The sequence below is a fragment of the Pseudonaja textilis genome, chromosome Z (genome assembly GCF_049901715.1).
Source record: "Pseudonaja textilis isolate UNSWEBS1 chromosome Z, rPseTex1.2, whole genome shotgun sequence".
NCBI classification, from domain to species: domain Eukaryota; kingdom Metazoa; phylum Chordata; class Lepidosauria; order Squamata; family Elapidae; genus Pseudonaja; species Pseudonaja textilis.
Window position 1 is genome coordinate 75,699,673 of NC_142008.1, and position 24,146 is coordinate 75,723,818.

The following is a 24,146-nucleotide window of genomic DNA, read 5'->3' on the forward strand; positions in this document are numbered from 1 at the left end:
CAGGATAGTCTGAAATTTTAATACCTATAAACCCAAGGAATTTATTGACCTTTTCAAGTCTAATTGCTCTTCACACACCCGCACCAAAGCCCTAGAGGATTACAAAAGTCTAGAAATAAAATCCCTTCCCATGTTGTTCTGTGAGAGGACCTTTTTGAGAAAAGTTGACTCCTAGCAAATGCTGGATAGCTGAGATTCCCACAGGGCCCGCTTTCTCCACTTTATCTTACCGAGAAATAGAGGCTGGGAGATGAAAACCTGGAGGTGGAGTAGAAATTCCAATGAGGACCACGACCTTGGTGGCTCAAAATGGGCTGTGGATGTACATCTCCCGTTTGCTCTGCAAACATGGCTGGTGACCGTACCAGGGGAAGTGTGAGATGCTATTAGCATGGCTGCGACTTGGTATGCAGGCAACTTTCACTCACTTCTTGAAAGAGACCCACCTGCCCCAAATTATTGCTTGCCGCTTGCCTACTCCAATCTGACTGTAGTTCAGGTCATTGATTAAGGAGGTTTGTGCAGACCAGTTGAAACTGGATCCCGGCTCCACCTAGAAGGATGGGCATCTATAGTATAGGACAGAGCGGTCTCTGCCCTCACTTAGTAGATTACTGGGAGCACTTTCCACTTGTCCTTGGATTCCTAAAGAGGATGGATCTAAGAGCTTCCCCAAACAACTTGTCACCCTCGGACAGAAGAGATCGAGTGGAGCTTCACATTTCATCACTGCCGTCATCATGCCCAGTTCTAGCCAACACATGCATCTGAGCTGCCAATAGAAACAGCGAGTGGCTTTGGTGGAAAACCAAAGGGGCGAGGAAACAGGCCGGGAAAAGCCAGGATTGCAGAGTGAAGCCTTCATCATCCAATAGAGTCAGACTCATGTTTGTCTGCTTCCCCTACCGGAGTAAGCATAAACTGATGGAGCATAAACTGAAGCAGCTAGAGAATCTCATTCCCTGAACTAAGGGACCCTTTCTGATGAAAGAGCCACCTGTTTCGAGAGGAAGCACAGACACCTCTGATACTTCTGAAAAGTGATGGACCAAATCTTACGAATGCAACTAGCAATTCTCTTCCCGATAAGCTCTATCAGTAGACTGCTACGGGTCTAGAGACCTGCAGCCAAAAGGTAAATATGGCCTCCATTCGGGGCCTACTGCCTGCTTGCTCCTGCGAAGATTCCGCCCTAAGGGCCTCCTGTGGATCTCAGGCCCTTCCCTCTGCACTAAGATAGTATGGGTTCCACTTTCAGATGCATCTGGGGACCAAACCTGGGCCTAATCTTGAGCGAAGAGCCAGGTTTCTGTTCCTGAGAACAACTTCCTGTGCTGAGAAGCAGGAGAGCCTCTTTGTCTGGAGATCTGATCCTTGAGGCTTTTGGGCCTTGGCAATTTGTTTTCTAGGGTCTTCTGCCACCTAGAAGCATCCTTCTCCGCCTTTGAAGCCTTCTTTGTTGGCAAGGCCTGCTTCCTTGCTTGCTCCTTGGAATCAGAACAGGAAAGCTGCGCTGTGAGTGTCTGCTCTGGAAGCCCTACTGCCTCTAGGGGCATCTGCCATCTTGAATGTAGGAGGCCTCTAGTAGGTTGCAATCCTGCACAAGGAGAAGTACATGAAGGAATTAAAAATGGGGAATTATCTATCTTCCATCCCCATTGCTCCAGCCACCCCTCTTCAGTCCTATACAAACTTAGGATGTTCTTTAACACTCCCTAATGGGACTAACACCCATTGGGGCCTATTAGGGCCTAAGTTTGATCCGGCCCAGCTTTGAGGCCTGTAGGCTGGTTTACTTGAGGAGAAAGGGACACCCCTGGAGCGAGATCTCCAACCAGAACAAAGAAAAATGTGCCTTACCCTTCGAAGTCTTTCTGGACCAAGCTTCTTCCAGAGGCCCATGGCCATGACTGGTCCTCTTGGCACTGGAGTGGCCGGGAGAAATGGGCCAATATGCCAGTTGAAACAAAAGCGGCCACTGCCAGCCACACAGTCCTCTACTTCACCATGGAAGCCTACAACAGACTCGGTGGCCTCCACTCATTGTGAAGCAGCAATCTGGCTAGCCGCTCACACATGGCCTCCCTCTTCACTGGGCAGAGGCCCAAAACTGGCCCTGCAGGCTTGAGAAATGGGCTGATGCCGCCTGCTGCCACAAAAATGCCTCCTGGCCCCGCTGGCAAACCTTTACCATGGAGGCCCTAAATGGCTCCATGGCCTTTTGCTGGCTGCTCCAGACTGCCCAGGAGCAGTACATCACGTTGTTTTGTGGCTCCAACAAATAGATGAGAGTTGGAGCCACAATCTTTTGGAAATTTTTTTTTCTTTTTTCTCTATGTGGAGTAAAGCTGCTTTTGCAAAGCAAAGGAGGAGAGACAATCAATTGCATCTGTCCTGGCTGAGGACTGAATCGAAAGCAGGGAGTGGCTACCCACAGTGGGCAGAGCTAAGCTAATCAGCCTTTGACAGACTCAGTCCAATCAACTAGGACACTGAGCAACCCATGCCAGACCTATCGCAGCCTTACAAGGGAGAATAGTGATATTTGTCCCGGCAATCTTAATTCCAACTTTTGATTCATCTAGCTCTGCCTCTCTCATGATTTGCTCTTAAAATAAGTTAAATAGGCAGGACGACAGTATGTAGCCTTGTCAAACTCCTTTCCCAATTTTGAACCAATCAATGCTTCTGTGTCCAGTTCTCACTGTTGCTTCTTGACCAGCAAACTCCTAGAAGCAAACAAAATCATAACCAAATGCCAACATGGGTTTGTCAAAAACAGATTATGCCAGACAAATATTATTGCATTCTTTGACAAAGTGAGAAAAGTGGACCAGAGGAATCTTGTAGATATAATTTATTTGGACTTCAACAAGGCATTTGGTAAAGTAAACCTCAACCTACTACAGGTAGTCCTCGAGTTACAAATGTAATGGAGCCTGCCCATTACATTCATAACTTGAGGATTCATAGGAATGAATTGCATAACTTGACTGTGATCATTCCCTGCTTTTGCCCATGCATTTGCTAATCAAATGCAGGGGTTGTTAAGTGCACATGAGGTATTTCAGAGTAGGGAAGGCCATGGACCCTAACGATGAGACAGGCTACTTGCTTCAGACACCCAAGGCATCCTCTTACCCACTGGGATACCTCATGCTCCCTCCCCTGGAGTCCCTTAAATTGTCTCTCCCACCATCCTGCCACACCAGGTCACTTAGCTTGTGAAGATCCGTCTCCTCGCCAGTCTTTCAGCCATGGTTTCTTTGGATGCTTGCAATTTCAGTGCAAAGAGCTCTTGAAAGACTTTGGGGCAGTGAAATTGTGTTGCTTGAAGTCTCCCATCAACTTGCAAACACCTTTCACGCCATCTCAGTTTTGGTGCGAGGGGCATTTGCAAGCTGACGAGCCTTTGGGCAGTGAAATTGCGTTGCTTCAAGCCTCTTATTGGCTTGCAAATGCTCTGTGTGCCAAGATTGGGATGGTGCAGAAGGCATTTGCAAGCTGATGGAAAGCTTGAAGCAATGCAATTTCACTGCCCCAAAGTCTCATTGGCTTGCATGCACTCTTCGGCCAGATCTGGTATAGAGGCCTTGATTCACAGAGAACAGAAGCCTGTACCATATTTAGGGCAAAAAGCTTTGTAAATGGAGTAGCTTTCCCTCTGTTTGCAAAGCCTTTTGCAGCAGATCTTGTGCAGGCCTCAGTTTGTAGAGAACATAGACATAAAGTACTGTAGTGTGAGATCACGCAAGATCAATAGTGCAAGATTTGGTGCTACTGATCTTGCATGGTTTCTCACTATTTTAGGCTGGTTTTCTGCAAATTCAGGCAAAGGAACCGACAGCTTGCTAGATTGTTGCAAGGCCCAATGGTTGTGGAGACCCAGCCAGGGGGAACAGGGAACAGGCAGACAAATATTGCAGTGCTTATGCTGTCATTTGTAAGTGTGAATGATGGCTGCAATGCTGAAACATTCGTAACTTTGGGAATAGAGAATAGGTCATAAGTTTGGGGTGAGGGGTAGGTTGTAAGTTTGAATGGTTGCTAAGTCATAACTCAGGGACTACTGTACTTGATAAGATAGAAAAATGTGGGTTAGACAGCATCACCATCTGATGGTTTGTAACTGGCTGATCAACCGCACTCAATGTATAGTCCTAAATGGAACTACATCTACATGGAGGGAAGTATGCAGTTGGGTACCCCAAGGCTCTGTTTTAGCCTTGCACTCTTCAACATCTTCATCAATGATTTGGGCAAGGGAATAGATGGGGAACTCCTCAAATTTGCAGATGTCTATGGAGATTCTCAGTCATCCAGATCCTGATTGTCCCAAAGGTGCTTTTTCAAGAGGCAACTGGACTTTCTGTTTTTTCTTTGAAGACGTTTGCTTCTCATCTGGAAGTTTATCTGAATGGTGCAAATGGGTGTTCTTGGAACTGTTGAAAGAACTATTTGTAGATTGAAGATAGATTATGTTGTATCCCTACCCCTTTGTTGAGAGAGAGCTGTTCAGTTTTAACATAGATGGCCTTTTGACCCCCTATCAAACCAAGTCCACTCTGTCCAAAATGTGGACTTTGCTGTTTTCAAGAGCGGCCTGTGTCTTAAATACAGATAGGCGGTTGAATCAGGAGTAGACATTTGTCTGAAATGGCATAGTGTTTCCTGCCTAAACAGGGGGTTGGACTCCAAGGTCATTTCCAACTTGTTATTCTGTTCTAATGTTTTCATCTGCCTTCAGCATCCTCCTATACTGCTGCTGCTGAATCCTTGCTTTTTCTGGCATCTGGAATGATCTTGGATGATCTTGCTGTGAGTATATATTCTTGACATACACTCCCATTGTTCTTTGTTCATCTCTTCCAGGAATACCCTACCACAATAATAAGGCAACATAGCAGGACTTGGTGCCAGAAGGGGAAATTAATTGCTCTAACTTATCCTCAGCCAGCAGGTCCAACCATGATTTAAGAAAATAATAAATATGATGAGAAGGCGGAGCCACGTTGCTGCGATACAGCTGCAATCTTGGGGCTCTGAGATTGCAGCTGATATCTTCGCCCCTGGTCGGTCCTATGGATCTAAATCGTCCCGCAGAGACGATGATTGTAAGGGGCGCTGTTCTGCTGATCCCAGGGACATCGCAAAGTCCCTGGCTGATCCAGAAGAAGCCCTTTACCATCGGGCGGAGAGGCAGCCCCTTGGCTGCTGAAGCTGTGGCAGCTCCGGAAGAGAGAGAACGTGCATCGGCTGGTGAGAATTTCTTTTTCAGGAACTCAAGGACACTCTAAAATGAGAAGAATCCTGTAAGACTTAGGACAAAAACTGATGGAACTGATTTAGCGCGATTTCTTAGAGAGAATGTCAAATTGAGGCTTGGCTTTTTACTTTTACTTTTGTTTTCATTGAACTTCTATTGTGATCTAGTAACTGTAACTAGACTGGTTTCTCCTTTTATATTTATCTAATTTTTCTTTCTTTTTTCTCCCTTTTGAGAATAGAGGCTCCCTTTAGTAATTTTTTTTTTCTTTTAAATATATATATATATACATGTATATTTCCTCTTTTCCTAGGCTTTTTGGGGAAAGAAGGGGGAGTGGACTAAAGAAACTTGTAACACTGCCAACTAGAGGCTTGAAAATACTTTATTGAAAGTTGAAAAAGCTGTGAAGGAATTCTTTCTCAAGGACACTGGAACTTGATTAGATAGAGGGAAGAACACCGGAGAATGTTTTAACAGGTGTTCTTTGGAACTTCTATTATTGAGTACTTGAAGTTTGGCTTTGGAATTTGTGGAGAAGCCATAATAAGAGCCTTGGATAACTAAATAAGATGCAGTGTGCTCTTTTTCTTATCTTTCTTTAGCTGTTTCATCCCTCCTCCTCAACCCCATAGTATTTTGTAATATTTGTATATTCTATTTTCTTTTTTTTTTGTTTGACTTTATTTTTAATTTTTAAACTTACTTTTTTTTTTTTTTAAAGGGAAAGCCTCAGAATAGCTTTTCTTTTTCCTTTTGTTTATTGGGATTTTTGCCTTTTCTATTTTTTATTTTCATTTTTATTTATTTTTATGGTTATTTTTTTATTTTTTGAGATCCTACAATTGGACTAGGGTGTGAAGAACCTGAAGAATTCTTTCTTTTTCCTTTTTTTTTTTGATCATTGTTTTTTAATATTATTGGGTCTTACTCTCTTTTTCTTTTTTACTATTCTTAATTTTTATTTTTGAATCATAATTGCCCATCTTACAATAGGATTAAGGTCTAGAAGAACCTGAAGAATCTCCTTTTTTTCTTTTTTAATCTTCTTTTTCTCCTCTCTTTTAATCCTGGACTCTTTATTTTTATTGGCTTTTTTTAAAAATGTTTTTCTTCTTCCCAATTGGATTATAATTGGCTACCCTACTGATTGGATTAAAGGAGCTTAAAGATCTTGAGTTATTCAAATGAGTAAGAAAACTTTACCTTCTGGCAGTTCAACTTCTGCTCCTGCTTCTCCATCAACTGGAGGACGACTATCAATAATGGCGAAGCAAGATAAAGCACAAATGGATCTAGCAACGATTATACAAGGAATACAAGAACTCAAAATAAGCATTGACCAAAGAACAGAGAGTATTGAACAAAGAATTGCAAAGACTGATGAAAAAATTGAAAACTTTCAACAGATGATGGCAAAACAGGAGGAGAGACTCCAAAAAACCGAGGAGAAAGATAAACAAAGAGATGAGACAATTGGAAATATTGTTAGCAAATTAACAATGGTGCAACAAGATATAAATGGGATGTTGAAGTGGGAGATGGATAGGTCAGAATTTTATCTCAGATTTCAAAATATTGAGGAAGAAAAAGGACAGGATTTGGCGGCTGTAATGATAGGGAAATTCTGGCTGGAGCCTTGGAGATAACAGAGGAAAAGATGATGGATGGAGTAGATGAGATATATCGTGTTTTTACAAGATATGCAATGAGGAATAAGCTACCAAGGGAGATCCATGTCAGATTTACTAAGAAGACTATTAAAACACAAATATTACAAGTCAGCAAAAGAGATAAGGGGCTGAAATATAAAGGTAAAGAGATTATGGTTTTAAAACAAGTCCCCAGAAGAGTGAGAGAGATGAGAAGAGAATATCGATTTTTGACCAAAAATTATTGGAAAAAGACGTGAATTATAGATGGTTGATCCCAGAAGGATTAATGTTTATATGGCAAGAACAGAGACACAGAATCGACTCAATTGAGAAAGCAGAAATATTCCACAACAAATTTTTGGAAGAAGAGAAATAGAGACAGAAAAAGAAACCTTTGCAATTGAGCCTCAAGAAGACCAGATGAGATCGGGGGAAGGAAGAAGGTGCAGTAGGTGGACAAATGGAGACCAAAGAACAACGTGAAGTAAGATCCACAAGAACTGTTAGACCTAAATATAAAAACATAAACATGGAGGAAAAAAATTGATTTCTATGAATATAAATGGATTGAACTCAGCTATTAAAAGAAGAAAAATCTTTCATAAATTAGAGAAGTTAAAATTTGAGATAATTTGCCTACAAGAAGTACATATTAAAAACAACATCAACGATTATTGGTAAGACCAAAACTGGGGAAAATTTTTACTTCCTTGACTAACTGTAAGAAAAGAGGAGTGGTCCTGTATATTAAAGAAACTATTGTAGCAAATTGGTTTATACTGATGAAGATGGAAGAGTATTAATGGTTGAAATAGTGGATAACAATATAAAAATATTACTTGTTGCAATCTATGCTCCGAACAATAAACAAGAAGAATTTTATAAAAAGTTACATATGAAATTAATTGGACTGGACCATGTCAATATAATTATGATGGGAGATCTTAATGGAATTGTAGATAATAAATTGGACTATACAGCGACAGCATTAAAACAAAATAGAGACTCTCCCTAAATCCTTTTTAAAATGGTAGATGAATTAAATTTAAAAGATATATGGAGAGAAAGAAATGGTAAAACGCAGCAATATACTTTTTATTCAAATAGACATTTATCATGGTCCAGAATAGATATGATTTGGACCTCATCAGAACTAATATCTAACATTCAAGAAATAATATAGAAACGGGTATATGGGCAGGCCATAACCCTATGACAATTAAATGGAAAGGACAAAGAAGAAGATCTAGATGGACATTAAATAACGCTATCTTAAAGGAAAAGACTTTACACAATGGATGGACAAAGAATTGGCCTTCTTTTTCATTAAAAATAAAAAGAAGATACTTCAATGCAGAATGTTTGGGATACAATGAAGGCATATGCGAGAGGATTAATAATGGACTATACAAAGAAAAAAAAATTAGGAAGAGGCAAACTATTAAAGCTTTAGAAGATGATTATAAAAACTGGAAAAAGAATTGCAGAATATGCCACAGAAAAAGATATTAAATTCAAAATGGATATAATTAAACATAAGATGGGTCAGGCGGAGAAAGAGGAGTTGGCACAAAAATTAGAAGTGCTAAACAGAACTATTTTGAAGATGCAAATAAACCAGGTAGGTGGCTAGCATACAAATTGAGAAAGGAGAAAGAATCTAGGAGAATAGTACAGTTAATAGATGATAAAGGTCAAATTTGTTATGGTAACAAGGAGAAAAAAATAATTATTCAAGACTTTTATGGACAATTATATAAACAGGAGGATTTTGATGAGGAAAGAATTAAGCTTTATCTACAAAATGCTAACCTACCCAAGATACCTGAAGAGACTGAAAAAATGTTAGAAAGTATCATAACAATGATGGAACTAACGGAAGCACTTAATAGGCAGAATAATGGAAAAGCACCAGGCCCAGATGGGCTCCCGGCAGAATTTTATAAAATATTACAAGAATCGTTGAGCATTCCATTGTTAGAAGTTATGAATGAAGCCATGTTAAATAAGAAAATACCTAAAACATGGTCAGAAGCTTATATCACACTTATTCCAAAAGAAGGGGCTGATCCATCACAAATTAAGAACTATAGACCTATTTCTTTACTGAATGCAGATTACAAAATCTTTGCTTCCATCTTGGCAGAAAGGCTCAAAAGATATCTAAATAACTTTATTCATCCTGACCAGAATGGATTCCTGCCAAGGAGACAAATTAGGGATAATATGAGGGTAATTCTGGACACTTTGGAATATTACGAGGCACACCCTGAAAACAAATGGCTTTGGTATTTTTAGATGCCCAAAAGCATTTGATAATGTGAATTGGAGATTCATGTTTTGTTATTGGAACAGATGGGCTTTGCTAGAAAATTTATTCAAGCAATAGAAGCCATATATGACAAACAAACGGCGAGAGTGATGATAGAGGGAGATTTTACAGATTCTATTAATATAAGAAAAGGCACAAGACAAGGTTGCCCATTATCACCTTTGTTATTTGTATTGACTTTGGAAGTGCTGAATAGAAACATTAGAGAGGATCCAAATATAAAAGGAATGAAAATTAAGAAGGAGGAATTTAAATTGCAAGCCTTTGCAATTTTTATTTTGGAAGATCCTCTAGGAACAGCTTTAAAGCTACTGGAAAAGATAGAGATTTATGGTGAGATGGCCGGTTTGAAAATAAACAAAGATAAAACAAAGATCTTGACAAAGAATATGTTATTAAAACAAAGAGATGAACTGGCAGATTTATTGAAAATTCAAGTTACGAATAAGGTCAAATATCTGGGGATATATTTGACGTCAAGATGTACTACATTGAAAGAGAATAACTATATCAAACTTAAACAACAGATAGCATCTGATTTGAAAAATGGGAAAATCTACAATTGTCATTGATAGGTAGAATATCAACAATCAAGATGAATATTTTACCCAGAATTTTATATTTATTCCAAACCATACCAATCAGGCTTGGTAAAGATTACTTTGAAGAATTAAATAAAATTGTGTTGAAGTTCATATGGCAAGGTAAGAAAGCCAGAATAAAATTAAAACTCCTGCAAGATGCTAGAATTAGAGGAGGTTTTGGCCTCCCGAATTGGGAGTTGTATTACCAAGCTGCAAATTTAATGTGGGTTAAGGATTGGATAACATTAAGAAAGACTAGATTGTTGACTCTAGAGGGGCATGATTTATTACTGGGATGGCATGCTTTTCTGTGGTATAAGGGAACCAAATCACAGGGCTATTTTAGAAGGCATTATATAAGGGAGTCTTTATGGTTGAATTGGGAGAAAATTAAGAGAAAATGTTATTTGAAAATCCCAGTCTGGTTATCAACTATTGAAGCTTTTTCTTATCCTATAATATATGAGAAGGAACAAACAGTTAGATATGGGGAAATATTGGATGAAAAGAGTGAACTTAAAACAATGCAAAACTAGAAGAACAAGGCATAAAGATGAATTGGTTTTCATATGCGCAAATACATTCAAGGTATCTTATAGATTCTAAAGCGGAGGGATTTATGATAAATTGACTGATCTAGACAGGATCTTGACAGGTACTGATGAAAAATGATTAAAAATTATACAGTTATTTGTTGGAAATTTTATTAGAGGAGGAACAAGTTAAAGAAACGATGATTGTTTGGGGAAGAATTTTGGATATGGGATTGATTTGGAGAATTGGGAAAAATTGTGGTCTCAAAATTATAAATGACAATGTCAACAGCTTATAAAGAAAACTTGTATAAGATGTTTTACAGGTGGCATTTTCCCCGACAAGAATTGCAAGAATGTTTAAGAACAAATCTGAAAAATGTTGGAAATGTCATCAGATACCTGGCTCATACTACCATATGTGGTGGACTTGTGAGGACGCTAGAAAATATTGGACTAAAATTCGCATATGGTTGGAAAAAATGACAAAGACACATATAGACTTGAAACCAGAGATTTTTTTATTGGGAATTTTACCTGATATATATAATAAAAATTTGAAGTATTTGATTGTAAATATATTAACAGCGGCTAGGATTGTATTTGCTAAGAACTGGAAGAGTGAGAAAATTCCATCAGAAGAAGAAATTATTAAGAAAATATTGGATTGTGCTGAAATGAGCAAATTGACATTTGAAATCAGAGAACAAGAAGATAAACAATTTTATGAAGTTTGGGATCTTTTTATCAATGGTTAGATAATAAAACATAATGATAGAATATTCAGATTTAGCATAAAAAATTTTTTTTTTCTTAATATTATCTTTATAAAACATTATTAAGGTAGATTTGGTATGATCTTATGATTTATTGCAAAATAAATTAAGCAAACTATAGTTATCTCGTTAAAATATGAATTAACAAAATTATAAATGATTTTTTTTAGTGATGATATTAGGTTATACAATTATTGATTGATAATATGAGCTATTATGTAATATAATTATACTAGTGACTAGGAAATGGATGCACAAAAAAAAGTGGTAAACCAATCGATGCACTGTATATAAATTTATGAAGGATCTTTTTATGTTTTTTGTGGTATGTTTATGTTTATTTTGTTATGTATGTTTATGTTTATCTTGTTATTAAAAAATAAAAAAAAATTATTAAAAAAAAGAAAATAATAAATATGAGATTAACGAAGAATGTTTACCATTCAATATAATCCATGCTCCAGGCTTATATTTCATATCAGGTATTTTTTTTCTTGATCAGGAAAAGAAAAGAGGACAACCTCTTCACAGGCTACTCAGTTCATCTCCCAAAATATATTTTTGATTATATACTAGTTTCTATTTGATCTAATTATGTAGTTATAAAATTAAACATTCAGAGATCAGATTTCTTAGTAATTTTCCAATCAAGACCCCTCAGGAATGGAATGATTGTTTAAATATGAAAACAGTTCTGATTGTTGTAGAGCTGATAGAGAATAGCATCTTTTACTCTTATACAGATAATCCTAGAGCTGCCCACATAATAGTCATAAAACAATAATCACATAATCAACCAGATTTTATGAACATTTTTTGCAGCGGTTGTTAAGTGAATTTCCATGGTTGTTAAGAACATCCTCAATCATTAAGTAAACTATGCAGTATTAAGTGAACCAGTTTTTTAGCAAAATATTAATTGCAGTCATGTGACTGTAGGATGATACAAACAAATGCAGGCCAATTGTTGACTACGCAAAATATCATATGACCACAAAGGGGCTGTTATGGTGGTAGTCAGAATTAGTCTTATTGGGGAAATTCTCTTCGAACAGTTACTATGTGACTGATTCCAAGTTGAGAGCTACCTGTAGTAACATTCTTGTTACTATTACAATATGCAACCAATGTCCATTTGCTTTTACTTCTAGGTTTCCAGTTTTAATATGTAATTCATAAATATGTAATTCAAAACAACTGAGTGTTCCAAAACGAAGTATGCAAAATACTTTCTTGCCAGAAAGGAGTTATGTCATAAGATTACCATTGAGAACCATATCTCCAGCAGTTAGTTGAATTTCTTATTTTCCAAAAAGATGCATAGGTGTCTAGTGCAGCTGTACTATACTGATTCCAGCAGCATGATCCTCTTTAAAAGAGATAGTGCCTAGGCTTGAGGCTGAAACTTTGAAGGCTTTCCCAAATTGTCTGCATGTGTAAGTGCTTACAGTGACAATATTCTGTCAGGGCTGCTCATTAAATGATGTGGTTATGTATGCACAGATTACTTTCATAATAATTGTTGCAAAATTGTGGTTGCCCAAGTGCTTAAAGAAGGAGCTTCAGTTGCTTGAACACCCTATTATCCAACATACACAATTTTGAATCAACTAATTTGCATTCTATACAAATCTGACAGCTGTAACAATTTTCCCTTTGGTCTAATTCTACCATTCAGTATAGAGGAAAAATGTACTAGCACAGAAGTCCAATTTATGAATGAATAATAACCAGTTATAGAAGCTGATACAAGAATGCAGGAACTCTGCTTTCACTCGCTCTTTCACACCCCACTGACAAAAAGTTAAACTTTATAGGATCATGTTTTTTATGGAAGGTAATCTTTACAGTATCTGTGAATGTTGTAATGACAAGGCAGTCGAGGTGTTTGATCATGATCAAATGAATCATGATGAACTTTATTGGAGTCTAGTCTCGCATTTATACACATTTTTAGTAATCCTCTAACATTGGTTAACTTTGGTTATTGCTTAACTTTCGTTACTGTTTAGCATAGTAATTAACACAATTAATTATCTCTAGTTAAAGTCTAACATATGTTTACTTCCCCTCTCTAATCCTCCTTTACATTAGTGACTTTGTTTGCCTGAGTTGTATTTGCTTTGTAAACATTCATTACCTGAGGTTTGCCATCCAGATAAGAACTTTCCTGTAATTACAACTCTACATATCCTCGTTTTTTATTTTAAATTCAAAGATTTATGAATGTATCGCAATTGTAAAGGAGTAAGAGAGGGGGAAGGAGGACGAAACAATGCGAATAAATTTGGAATACATTGAATAAAACAACAGGTTTCAATTAGTACAATAATAATAATTATATCATAAAAGAAAAACTGTCTGAGCCAAGACCAATCAGGGAGCCAATTGGTTAGCAACTCAAAAGGTGAGTACTGAGCATGGATATTATTTTGAATGTATGATTGTAAATTGGCAAGCTCATCCTCAATAGTTTTATTCAAAGAATGAAAATGCACAGCACATCCACTGTGTCCAACTAACTTACAGAAACCTCCCTGACTGGCTAAAAGGTAGTCTATGGCAAAACGCTGCTGTAAGACATCTTGATTTAAGTCTTCTATTTCATGCTGCAAATCACAAATAATAGCAGCAGTAGCATTGATGGATTTTTCAAGTCTGCAGGTGAGACCAAGAATAGATCATCTGTTTTCTTGAGCAATTATGCCAGGATAAGAGCCTAAAGTAATGACTCCTGTAACGGCCCCTGCCAATGCATGGCCAAATGTAGAACCAGAAGACAATTGTGTGTCAATAATGACTTCATCATTACATGTAGGCCCCAGAGAGGAATGCCTCTGTCGAGTTGATGGGAGCATACCTATTTGAACAGGTAGAGTAAAATAACCTATAGCTGCACATTAATAATTCTGAGGATGAACATTGGTGGCATATTTATCAAAAAAGAACCCCATATTAGGATCTTTAATCTGCCAACCAGTGCATATCGGTCCTGTATTAGATTGATCAGAGGCATTAAAAATAGGAAAATTGTCAGGATACATATCAGGAGCTATATTAAGTCCATATAAAGAAGAATTAAAGGTACCTGACAACCAATAGTATTCCCTAGCTTTTTAAATATGTGCTGAGCAGCATTATAATCAGACCAATTATGAAGCCAAGTGTGTTTAGCGTGACAACAGAAACACAGACCCCTTGTAAATTGACTAACTTTCAAGTAACGCCAACGGACAGAATTCAATTGCATAGGGGGCTTAGAAAATAGCCAGGAGTGTGAAATAGATTGTAGTTGTGAGACAATAAATGTAGAAGACATGATCAAGTTAGGGGTAAAATAAATTTGACCAAATGCCACTGGGGGCTCATAGTATAAAGTAATATTTGTGCCATGGGTCATAAACATGTATTGGGCATGACGAACCCACAAATTAGGGTTAAGACGAACCACAGAAGTGTTATTTTGAGCAGAAACACCATTAACCATAAACAAGAAAATACAAAGTAAAATTGTAACAGAATTAGCAGTAATAATAGCAAAAAGAGCAGCAACAAGATTTTCAGGAGTCTGAGGTAATGAGACCTGTTGCAGTTGTTGTTGAGCTTGATATGTAATAGATTTAACCTAGCCCCAAGTGATGGGTTGCGGGTACTTCGACCTTGGAAGCCGGACTTCTGTGTTCAGATGAAGATTGAAATCCGGAATGGGGTTGTGAAGGCCCTGATGCCATGCCATGATACGGACGAACACAGCGCGCTGGAACCCACACTGCTTGTCCAGTAGAAGGATCTTCCACGGCAGCGTAACCACAACCCCAGGTGATCAGCGGTATAGGGCCTTTCCAGGTTGGATCTGGAGCTTGGCGATACTTTACTAAAGGCCTTGCTAAATATTCAGTAGTTCGAAAATGCAAATTAACAGGTGAGTCTGCAAGAGAATCTAAAAAGGTTAAATAATTCCAAGTATATAATGCTACAGCAATGAGATTTTGAATCTTTCGCAGATGGTAAGGGCCAGACTCAGTTTGTAATTGTTTCTGAAGCAATGCCTTAAAAGTATGATGAGCTCGCTCAACCGTAGCTTGACCCTGAGAATTGTAAGGAATTCTATGCACTAAAGTAATATTCCATGTCTGACAAAAAGTTTGAAATTCCTTACTAATATAAGCTGGGCCATTATCAGTTTTCAACTGAGAAGGCCGACCTATTACAGCAAGAGGATAGGCAATAAGAAATAACGTCTGAAATACGTTCATGTTTTGAAACAGTAACCCAAAGGAAATGTGAATGTCAATAGACGTGTGAAGATAACAGTATGGCTTAAAGGTTGAAAATTGAGTTACATCCATTTGCCAAATTTGATTAGCTTGGGTTGACACCCACTGGAAAGGGAACTGCCAGTTGCTGACAAGCTGGACAAGCACGGACAATATCCCAGGGTTGAGATAATGAAATTTTAAATTGCTTTGCAAGCGATTTGGCATTTTGATGAAAATAAGAATGGCTATCAACAGGATCAACAAAGACGCAACATCCTTTAAGGATTCATCTGCCTTCTGATTTCCTTCAGTCAAGGCATTGGTAAAAGGAGTATGACTCCGAATGTGTTCTACATACAAAGAATACAAGCGAGTTTCCAAACTATTCTTTAAAGGTAAGAACAAGGTTAACAAATTCTTATCCAAAGAGAGCGCACAATAAGAAAAGGGAAGAGCTTGCATAGCTAAATACACATATTGAGTATCAACGATCAAGTTAATAGGTTGGTCATTGAACAATTGTAAAGCCCAAATCACAGCAGCCAGCTTAGCATGTTGAGCTGAAGTCTGCATGGCAGTAAATTTAGAATACCATTGTTGTTGAATCTGCCAGACGACCACGCCCCTTGTAGGTGAGCCATCAGTAAAAACTGTAAGAGCTTTAGAAATAGGATTTCACACAAAAATGGAAGAAAAGGCCGGATTTAAAGTAGTAGTAACCACTATTCTAGGATCCTTGGGTAAAGAATACAACAAGTTTCCCACATATTGAGAAAAGGCTATCTGATATGATTCTGAAATCATCATCAAATGCTCATGTTCAACTTTTGTACGAGTGAAAGCTATGCTAATGAGATCCTGTCCTGTAAGATGTAAGGTTCGTTTACAACCTTTAATAATCAAATCCTCTAATGCTGATTGATAAGGATAAATGTTTCTAGGCGGAGTAGCTGACCCATTCATGAATGTTGAATGCTTGTGGAGAGGCATTAGAATAAAGACATCCCGTGGGTAAGGGTGCAGTAGGAAGAATAGCTAAACAAAGTCCTATTGTTAAGGATGTTATCCTGTCCACATATCGATGCTTAAACTTATTCAATATTTCCTGAAGGCATGTTCTTTGAAGATCAGTTAATACAACTAGATCTTCTGGTGATTGTGCTCCCTTCAAAGACTGAAATAAGGGCGACATATCACTAGTTGTAATGTAGAATGGGCGTGCTCAATTAATAATGCCAAGTAATTTTTGCCATTGTACTAAGGTGTATGATTTCTGTACTTGTAATTCAGGAAGAATTGGAATGGAGAAATTGTGCAACATTCTATGTCCTAAGTAGGTATAAGGTTCTACCTTTTGAGTTTTGTCTGAGGCTATATACAATCCCTGTTGTGCCATAATATCCATTAACTCTTTTAACAACTTAGATTCATCAAAATCTGGGGCTGCTATCAATATATCATCCATATAATGATAGACTAAATAGGAAGGAAATTTATTCCTAAAGGGTTGAAGAGCATTATCTACGAAATATTGACAAAGTGTAGGGGAATTAAGCATTCCCTGAGGCAACACTCGCCAATGATATCGTTTTGTGGGCATGCTATTATTAAAAACTTCTCTTAAATCATGAAGGAAATGCCATTTCCCATTTTTCTTTTTTATAACAAAAACAGGAGTATTCCAAAGACTAGTAGAAGGTTCTATATGACCAGCAGCCAATTGTTCTTGAACCAATTGTTGTAAAGCAGCAAGTTTTTCCCTTGATAATGGTCATTGTTTCACCCAAACCGGCGTAGAACAGAGCCATTTAAGAGGAAGAGCCATCATCAAGAATCAAATGAGCATTAAGAAGAGAAAGGATATCATGGCTCCAAATATTAGTATGAATATCTAGAATGTATGGTTGTAGGAAAAAGAACTTACCAGCAAATGTTGTAACATTAATTTCTTGAACACTCTGCCAAGTAGCTGTAGAACCTCCTATTCCCCACAGTGAAGAAACTGTTGTTTTTAGCCACTGTACTGGCCACTGTAAAGAGGAGATGACAGTAACATCGGCTCCAGTATCCAATAACCCTTGAAATGGTTGTTTATTTAAGGAAGAGAGAGGAGTTCAGCTGATGAAGTAAGCCTACAGATAAAGAAGTTGATCCAAATCCTGCATCCACACGATTACCTATACCAGGAGATGGATTTTCATACAGAAGAAACAATTGAATAACAGAAGAATTACAAGGAAGAACTTGAGGAAGATTCACCCAAATCTGAATCATGAAGATACCAGTGTAATCTGAATCTATTACCCCAGGCACAAGAAAACAGCCCTTTTTGTATACAGAAGAACGAGGCAAAATTAAGCCAACTAATCCTGAAGGAAGAGGTCCTTTAAATTGAGATGGAACTATTTTAACTTCCAAGGGAAATTTAAACTCAATTTCCTGTTGAGTGATTAAATTGATCCCAGCGCTACTGGCTGTGGCTGGGGAGGAGTGAGAGAGACTGCTGGAGGAGTCAGGCAATATTTGCTTCCAATCTTCAGGAATCATTGTATAACCATTTTTTATTCCTTCTACAAGTCCTCTTGTAAAATTACCACTAATCCCATAGTCTGTAACTTCCTTTTTTAACTCTCTTAAGATCTGATAAGGCAGACCCTCCCATTCTGCTACTTGCAGTCCAAGCTGTGGCCCTTGACCAGGACGATATTGTACTGGACAGTAATTCTGCAAGTTCTGTTCCTGAGACAGAGGCATCCTTTTGACAAGTCTCAACCATTTTCTGAAAAGAAGACTGAACAATAAGAGTCAGGAGGCTTTTGTCCTGGATCTGCAGGAGCTGAGGGAATGGAAGACATATATTCAGGTGAAGGAGGATAAATGACAACATTAGTATAACGTGAAGGTGTTAAGAGAAAGTTCATTGTGACCAAATTTTTCAGTTGCATTTCTACATAAATGCCACACATGCAAAACTTCTATTTTTGCTCGAGGTTCAGTATGCAATGTTTTCCCTATATCTTCCCAATCAGTTAATTTTAAAGACCCCTCTATTGGATACCATAAGCACTGAGCTACAATCTCCTGGACCAGCCTTAAGAGATTTTTCTGTGGTACCTCAGTATTATTTTTCTTCAACAAATAGCCTAATTCATCTACATGCTTCCTTTGTTCCTCAGAAAGCGAAGACCCCATACTTGCAGAAACCAAAAGGTTGTTGAAGAAACCACAAAGGGTTGAAGGTACACCAAATCCTTGCCGGATGAAGTAAAAGAGTCCCTGTTCAGGCGCCACTTGTTGTAATGACGAGGCAGTCGAGGGGTTTGATCATTATCAAATGAATCATGACGAACTTTATTGGAGTCTAGTCTCGCATTTATACACATTTTTAGTAACCCACTAACATTGGTTAACTTTGGTTATTGCTTAACTTTCATTACTGTTTAGCATAGTAATTAACACAATTAATTATCTCTAGTTAAAGTCTAACACTTCCTCTCTCTAATCCTCCTTTACATTAGTGACTTTGTTTGCCTGAGTTGTATTTGCTTTGTAAACATTCATTACCTGAGGTTTGCCATCCAGGTAAGAACATTCCTGTAATTACAACTCTACATGTGAAAATGGGACACTTGTATGGGATAGTAGTACAATTATATAGGGGTACATAGATTTTGCAGTCACAAAGAATTTAATATTCGGTGGCTTCATATATATTGCAGTAAACAATACACCACAGTATGGCACTCTTTTTGGCTTAATTTACATTTACCTCCATTTTTAAATGAGGTCTTAATAGTATCTACAAAGGAATTGCTAGTTATTTGAGCAACTCTGTTTTTTCAATATCCAATTATTTTCCTTCTACTTTATCAATGTATTGTTCCTAAAATATTTTACAAGACCAGCTTATATGGAATAAAAGTTATTACATCATTAAGGAATAATTTTCCTTTACAGTGTCTGCTATACTGTGTTATTATTCATATTCTTAAATAGTTCCTTTGAGGATATTTGGGCTGATATCTAAGTTTCTTTTATTAAAATATTTCTCTGCTGTTGGAATTTTATGTCCATAATAAAAGATGTCCCTAAACTGATTTGTTTTTGTTTTCTTGTAAAACTAAACATAACATATGGCTTTTCTTCTGCTTTATTTAGTTATGGATTATAAACCATGCTTATATTAGTGCTTTTCTATAATTCAACCATCACATTAACAAGGTGAGTTTAGAACGAATAACATATTCTTTCAATCATTCTGATTTGCCACCTGAAGGAATAGATATATAAAAAATGAACAAAATTTACCCCATGTTTAAAATTTTATTTTTATTATTAGTTCTGTCACATTTCTACTTCTGTGGATTTCATCTCACTTTTTGTAAGAGTACAGTTAATATTTCAATGTAATGTGTTTAATTTTTCTAGGAAAAATAATCCAATTTTCTAAATTTGGTGCTACTTGCTATTGCTTTGCAGATATTTTATTTTCAAATCATGATACAAAAATAAATTGATTTCATTGATAGTCCACATATGGTGCCTACACATAGTATATTTTATCTTTGTGTGTTCTGTGAATTCAGTCAATTGTATGCTTTATTCAAACTACAATAAAGTTAATACAGGCTTAATTTTATGTGTCAGTCATGTGATAGGTAAATGTGGTATTGTCTTGTTGGTTTGGATAATTCCTTTTATACAATTAAAATACACCAATAAATAAAAAGGACATTTACATTTATTTTAGCTTCTTAACAACAGCCATCTGTCTGATAGAGCAAATACCAACATTTAAAATCTCTGAAACCTTCTGACAATGTATAATATAAAATCATTATACACACTAACGAACTAAGGTATTCATATCACCTGGAATGCAATGTTAAAAAATAATGTAGTTTCTTTAATTTGTATTCTTTGGCCTTAATTTTATATATGACTTACTTGTTTAATTACATGGGACCAAATATATATGGGCGTAAGTTATTGTACAATTATGGAACCAGAAAATTCCGATTCAGTTGTGATTGTTAATACAGGATTTTTATATCCTCTTTCCTTCAAAAATATACCCCTTAAACATCAGCATGTAATTTTGCTTGAAATTCAAAACCTGAAGAAAAAAATATGCATTCATTAACATGATCATGGGAATGTTTACAGCATTTGCAATTAGAAACTTTCTGCGTTTGGATAATAATAATATTCCTGTTTTAATATTAAAATTGTAAATTTAAAAAGAACTACTCCAAAATAGGAAAAAACCAAACTCAGTTGTTAGGGCATACAATCTGAATTAAGGTTCACCAATTTTTAATGGACATCTTACTATATTAGGGCCTCTATTCACATTAATCCCAGTCATTTCCAAAGAGAAAATAATTCAGTATGTTAGAATTTGTTTTATTTCAGCCATGACAAAACTGTTTTTAATGCAAGTGAAATGAGATACATTTACCATTTTCTAGTCAAAATTTTTACTTTTCTATATCTATGCTGAGACAACCATAGAACATTTTGACCAACAATCTCATTGAATAAAACATTTCATAATCATGCAAAGTAATGTATATTAATATTGCAACAATCCATGCAAAAGATAACATTAAACGAGAAGATCCATGATCTTGAAGTCATTCAAGATACTAATTATACCATTTAAAATTAAATCCAGTTAAATGGTTAGGATCTAGCTAGTAACTTTTATGGGAAATACTGTTATCATTAATTTCTTGTTTGATCCATATTGTATACAATACTTTGAGTAAGTCAATAGTTTCTTTAGTATATGGAAAAGTAGATTCTAAGCACAGCATCCACTTGATATAACTTATTTAAAATACATAGAATATATCTTACGATCATTTCCCTCTTCTGTGTTGTTAAATTTTCAAAATTAAAAAGATAAGATCTAAAAGTGTGAGGCAGGATACTTAAATATTAAGCAAGTTCTTGAGATACACTCTTCAATTAAATCTTCCAATCTGAAAACAAAAGCACACCAAAACAATTGTTATACATTTTTAAAATATATTTGGAATATAATGAAATGCATTACTTTGTTTTAAACAATATAAATATAGCAGTTTAAAGTATTCAGTAGAAATTCTTCATTTGCTGAACAATATCACACTGCAAATTTACTCTTACTGCTGACAGATGGATAATGATACAAGGACAATCATCATCTCCGTGGTAGCAGTGTAAAATATGTCAGAGGAATATTGCACAAGGAGCTGCTGCTGCTTTTTTACAGTCCTGCCTCGGCTTCCTCAGTTGTATACTTTTTGCAAACCCAATATGCCCAGAGTACAAGTCAACTAAGGGCAATTTCATGGCTGCAGACTTAAAGAGAACCAACAAATTAATTATATCAAGTTCTAAAATTGCTGATGAAATATGCCCTTGCCTACAAAACCTTAGATCATAGAAGATACAATCTTGAATGTTTCACAAAAATCTAGTTTTTCTTGTAGATCACTAGTTAACTTTTCAGAATTTTGGGCAAATTATGCTTGGAATTTGAACAAACATTTTTTACAGAAAAAATCCTGCGAGGATTCTTGTTTTCAATATCAATCTATGATTCTAATTTTTATTTACTTGCATTCTCAGCAGCAAATAATTATTGAAATAAGTCCCATTCCTGAACTAATGTTGCCATTTAAATACAGGTAATCCTCAACAGTTAGTTTAGTGACATCCAAAATTATAACAGCACAGAAAAATATGACTTATGACCATTTTTCATAGTTAACTTTGCAGCATCCCCATGTTCATGTGATAAAAATTCAGATGCTTCGCAACTGGCTCATATATACACATTTGCTGTGTCTCAGGATCATGTGATCATTTTTTGTAACATTTTAAAAAGCAAAGTCAATGGGGGAAAGCCAGATTTACTTAATTAAGCTGCAGCAAATCACTTAATTGTGGCAAAAAAGGAGTAAAATGACACAAAATTCACTTAACAAATGTTTCATTTAATAGAAATTTTAGCTCAGTTGTGATTGTAAGTTGAGGACTACCTGTATTACACATATTATGGATAATACTTATTTCTTCAGATTTACCAGTTACTGTAGACACTGATCCCAAGTGTATCAATTTCAACTCTGATATTTTCATTAGTATTAATAAAGCAAATACCTGTATTTTTCTTTAGAACACAGAATTCAATTATCCCACTTTTTTCAATCCACTTATGGCATCTCACTGATAATTCCAGTATAAATAAGTCCTAATGCTTTTAGTGATAGTATAGCCGTGTCTAAGTTCATTGTAATCACGTTATGCTCATTGTACTAATTGTTTTTTTAAATTTAATATGTGTGCCATAAAAGAAAAAATATAATTTGAGGATTTAGATGACATATAACTAGCTTGGAAATAATTCACTTAAATGAATTATTTTCTTTAACAAACTGGAATGTAACCTATCAAAAGGTAAATGCCTAATTAGGTCACATTAATATATGCATTCTGAAATCATAGGAATTTAATAACCCCAGTAACTCTGGTATGAATTCTAAACAAATAACATGTGACCCTTAAATTTTTCCCCCCAACAAAACTTTACTGTCTTTGCAGGTATCTGCTCCGGCATGGTATGTTTAGCCATGAGATAAGATAGAGTAATTATAGCAAATTGTACCCTGCAGAATCAGTCCAAAATGTGTTAATTGTCCTGCAGGGTAAAATACTGATAACTCAGCATGCCCATCTGGATAGATACTGAAGGCAAACACAGCACTTAAACTATAAGACTGGTTTAATGATGCTAATATGTATGATTAAATGGACACTGCAAAATTGTGACTCTGCCCTTTTGCACTTTAGGGAAGTTTTACACAAGTGCTAAAGAACTGAGTTTGTATCATGGGGCATGTGCCCTCTTCCCTGATAGATGCCTATATCGTTATCATCATTTTAAGCCATTGCCTATCCACTGCAGGATGAAGGCCTCTTCCTCATGTTTCCAACCAATACCGTCCTTTTTTTTGCCAATAGGGTCGCAATACTTGCTATATACATGGCTATTAAATTGAAAATTAATCACAGTTCCACAACAGAATAAATATATAGTCCTCCTGCTTTAACTTGATATAATCCGGTACTTTGAAGCTGGAATTTTGATCATAGGTAAGCCATCAACAGAAACCTGGGAACTGGGAGCTAAAGAGTCCATTGGTTAACCCGTCACCCTTTTAAAACTCACTTCCATCCTCCCCTCCCCAAGAACTGCAATAAAGAGTAACGCTGAGTTACAGTATCACAATTCAAGTTGTCCACAGACAATTACGATTCATCTTAATGCACGTTACCTTTCCGTTAGTTCAAGATCTGCCCGGCATGCAAAGGAAAGTGCCTCCTTATCATTCTTCCTTTGAGCAGAATTTCAAAAAATGTTCTTTCAGCTTCACATTTCAAGACCCTAACTCGCTCTCTCCTTGCTTACTTACTCCGCAAGCCAAAAAAGATCCAGGCGCTAGATTCTTCACAGTCGGAAAAAAAAATGCAACGATGCTTTTATAGTAGAGAGTTTTAAAGGCCCGACCGAAGAGCTCTGCAATTGGATCTCGAGTTTAGCTAATCGCAATGTAGAAATGTAATTTGGTTCCGCCGGATTGGTCCGCCGCGCAGGGCTAAAGTACAGGCAGCCTTTCACAGCTGCTGCCAATATCTTGAAAGTGATTGATATCAGCTTCTACCTTTCATAGAACTACTTCGGCAAGCGG

At 36.6% G+C, this 24,146-nt stretch overlaps 1 non-coding gene and 1 pseudogene across 2 annotated transcripts; both read right to left on the bottom strand.

Moving 5' to 3' along the window:
• Nucleotides 1-12,961: 12,961 nt before the first annotated feature.
• On the bottom strand, nucleotides 12,962-24,098 carry LOC148124096 (endogenous retrovirus group V member 2 Env polyprotein-like; annotated as a pseudogene). The gene is made up of 3 exons (XR_015740407.1): nucleotides 23,733-24,098; nucleotides 17,330-21,392; nucleotides 12,962-15,086 (listed from the first exon to the last, which is right to left on the bottom strand). The product of XR_015740407.1 is annotated as an endogenous retrovirus group V member 2 Env polyprotein-like (transcript).
• Nucleotides 21,484-21,755, bottom strand: LOC113437408 (small Cajal body-specific RNA 13). Its single transcript, XR_003374235.1, has one exon.
• Nucleotides 24,099-24,146: the final 48 nt, after the last annotated feature.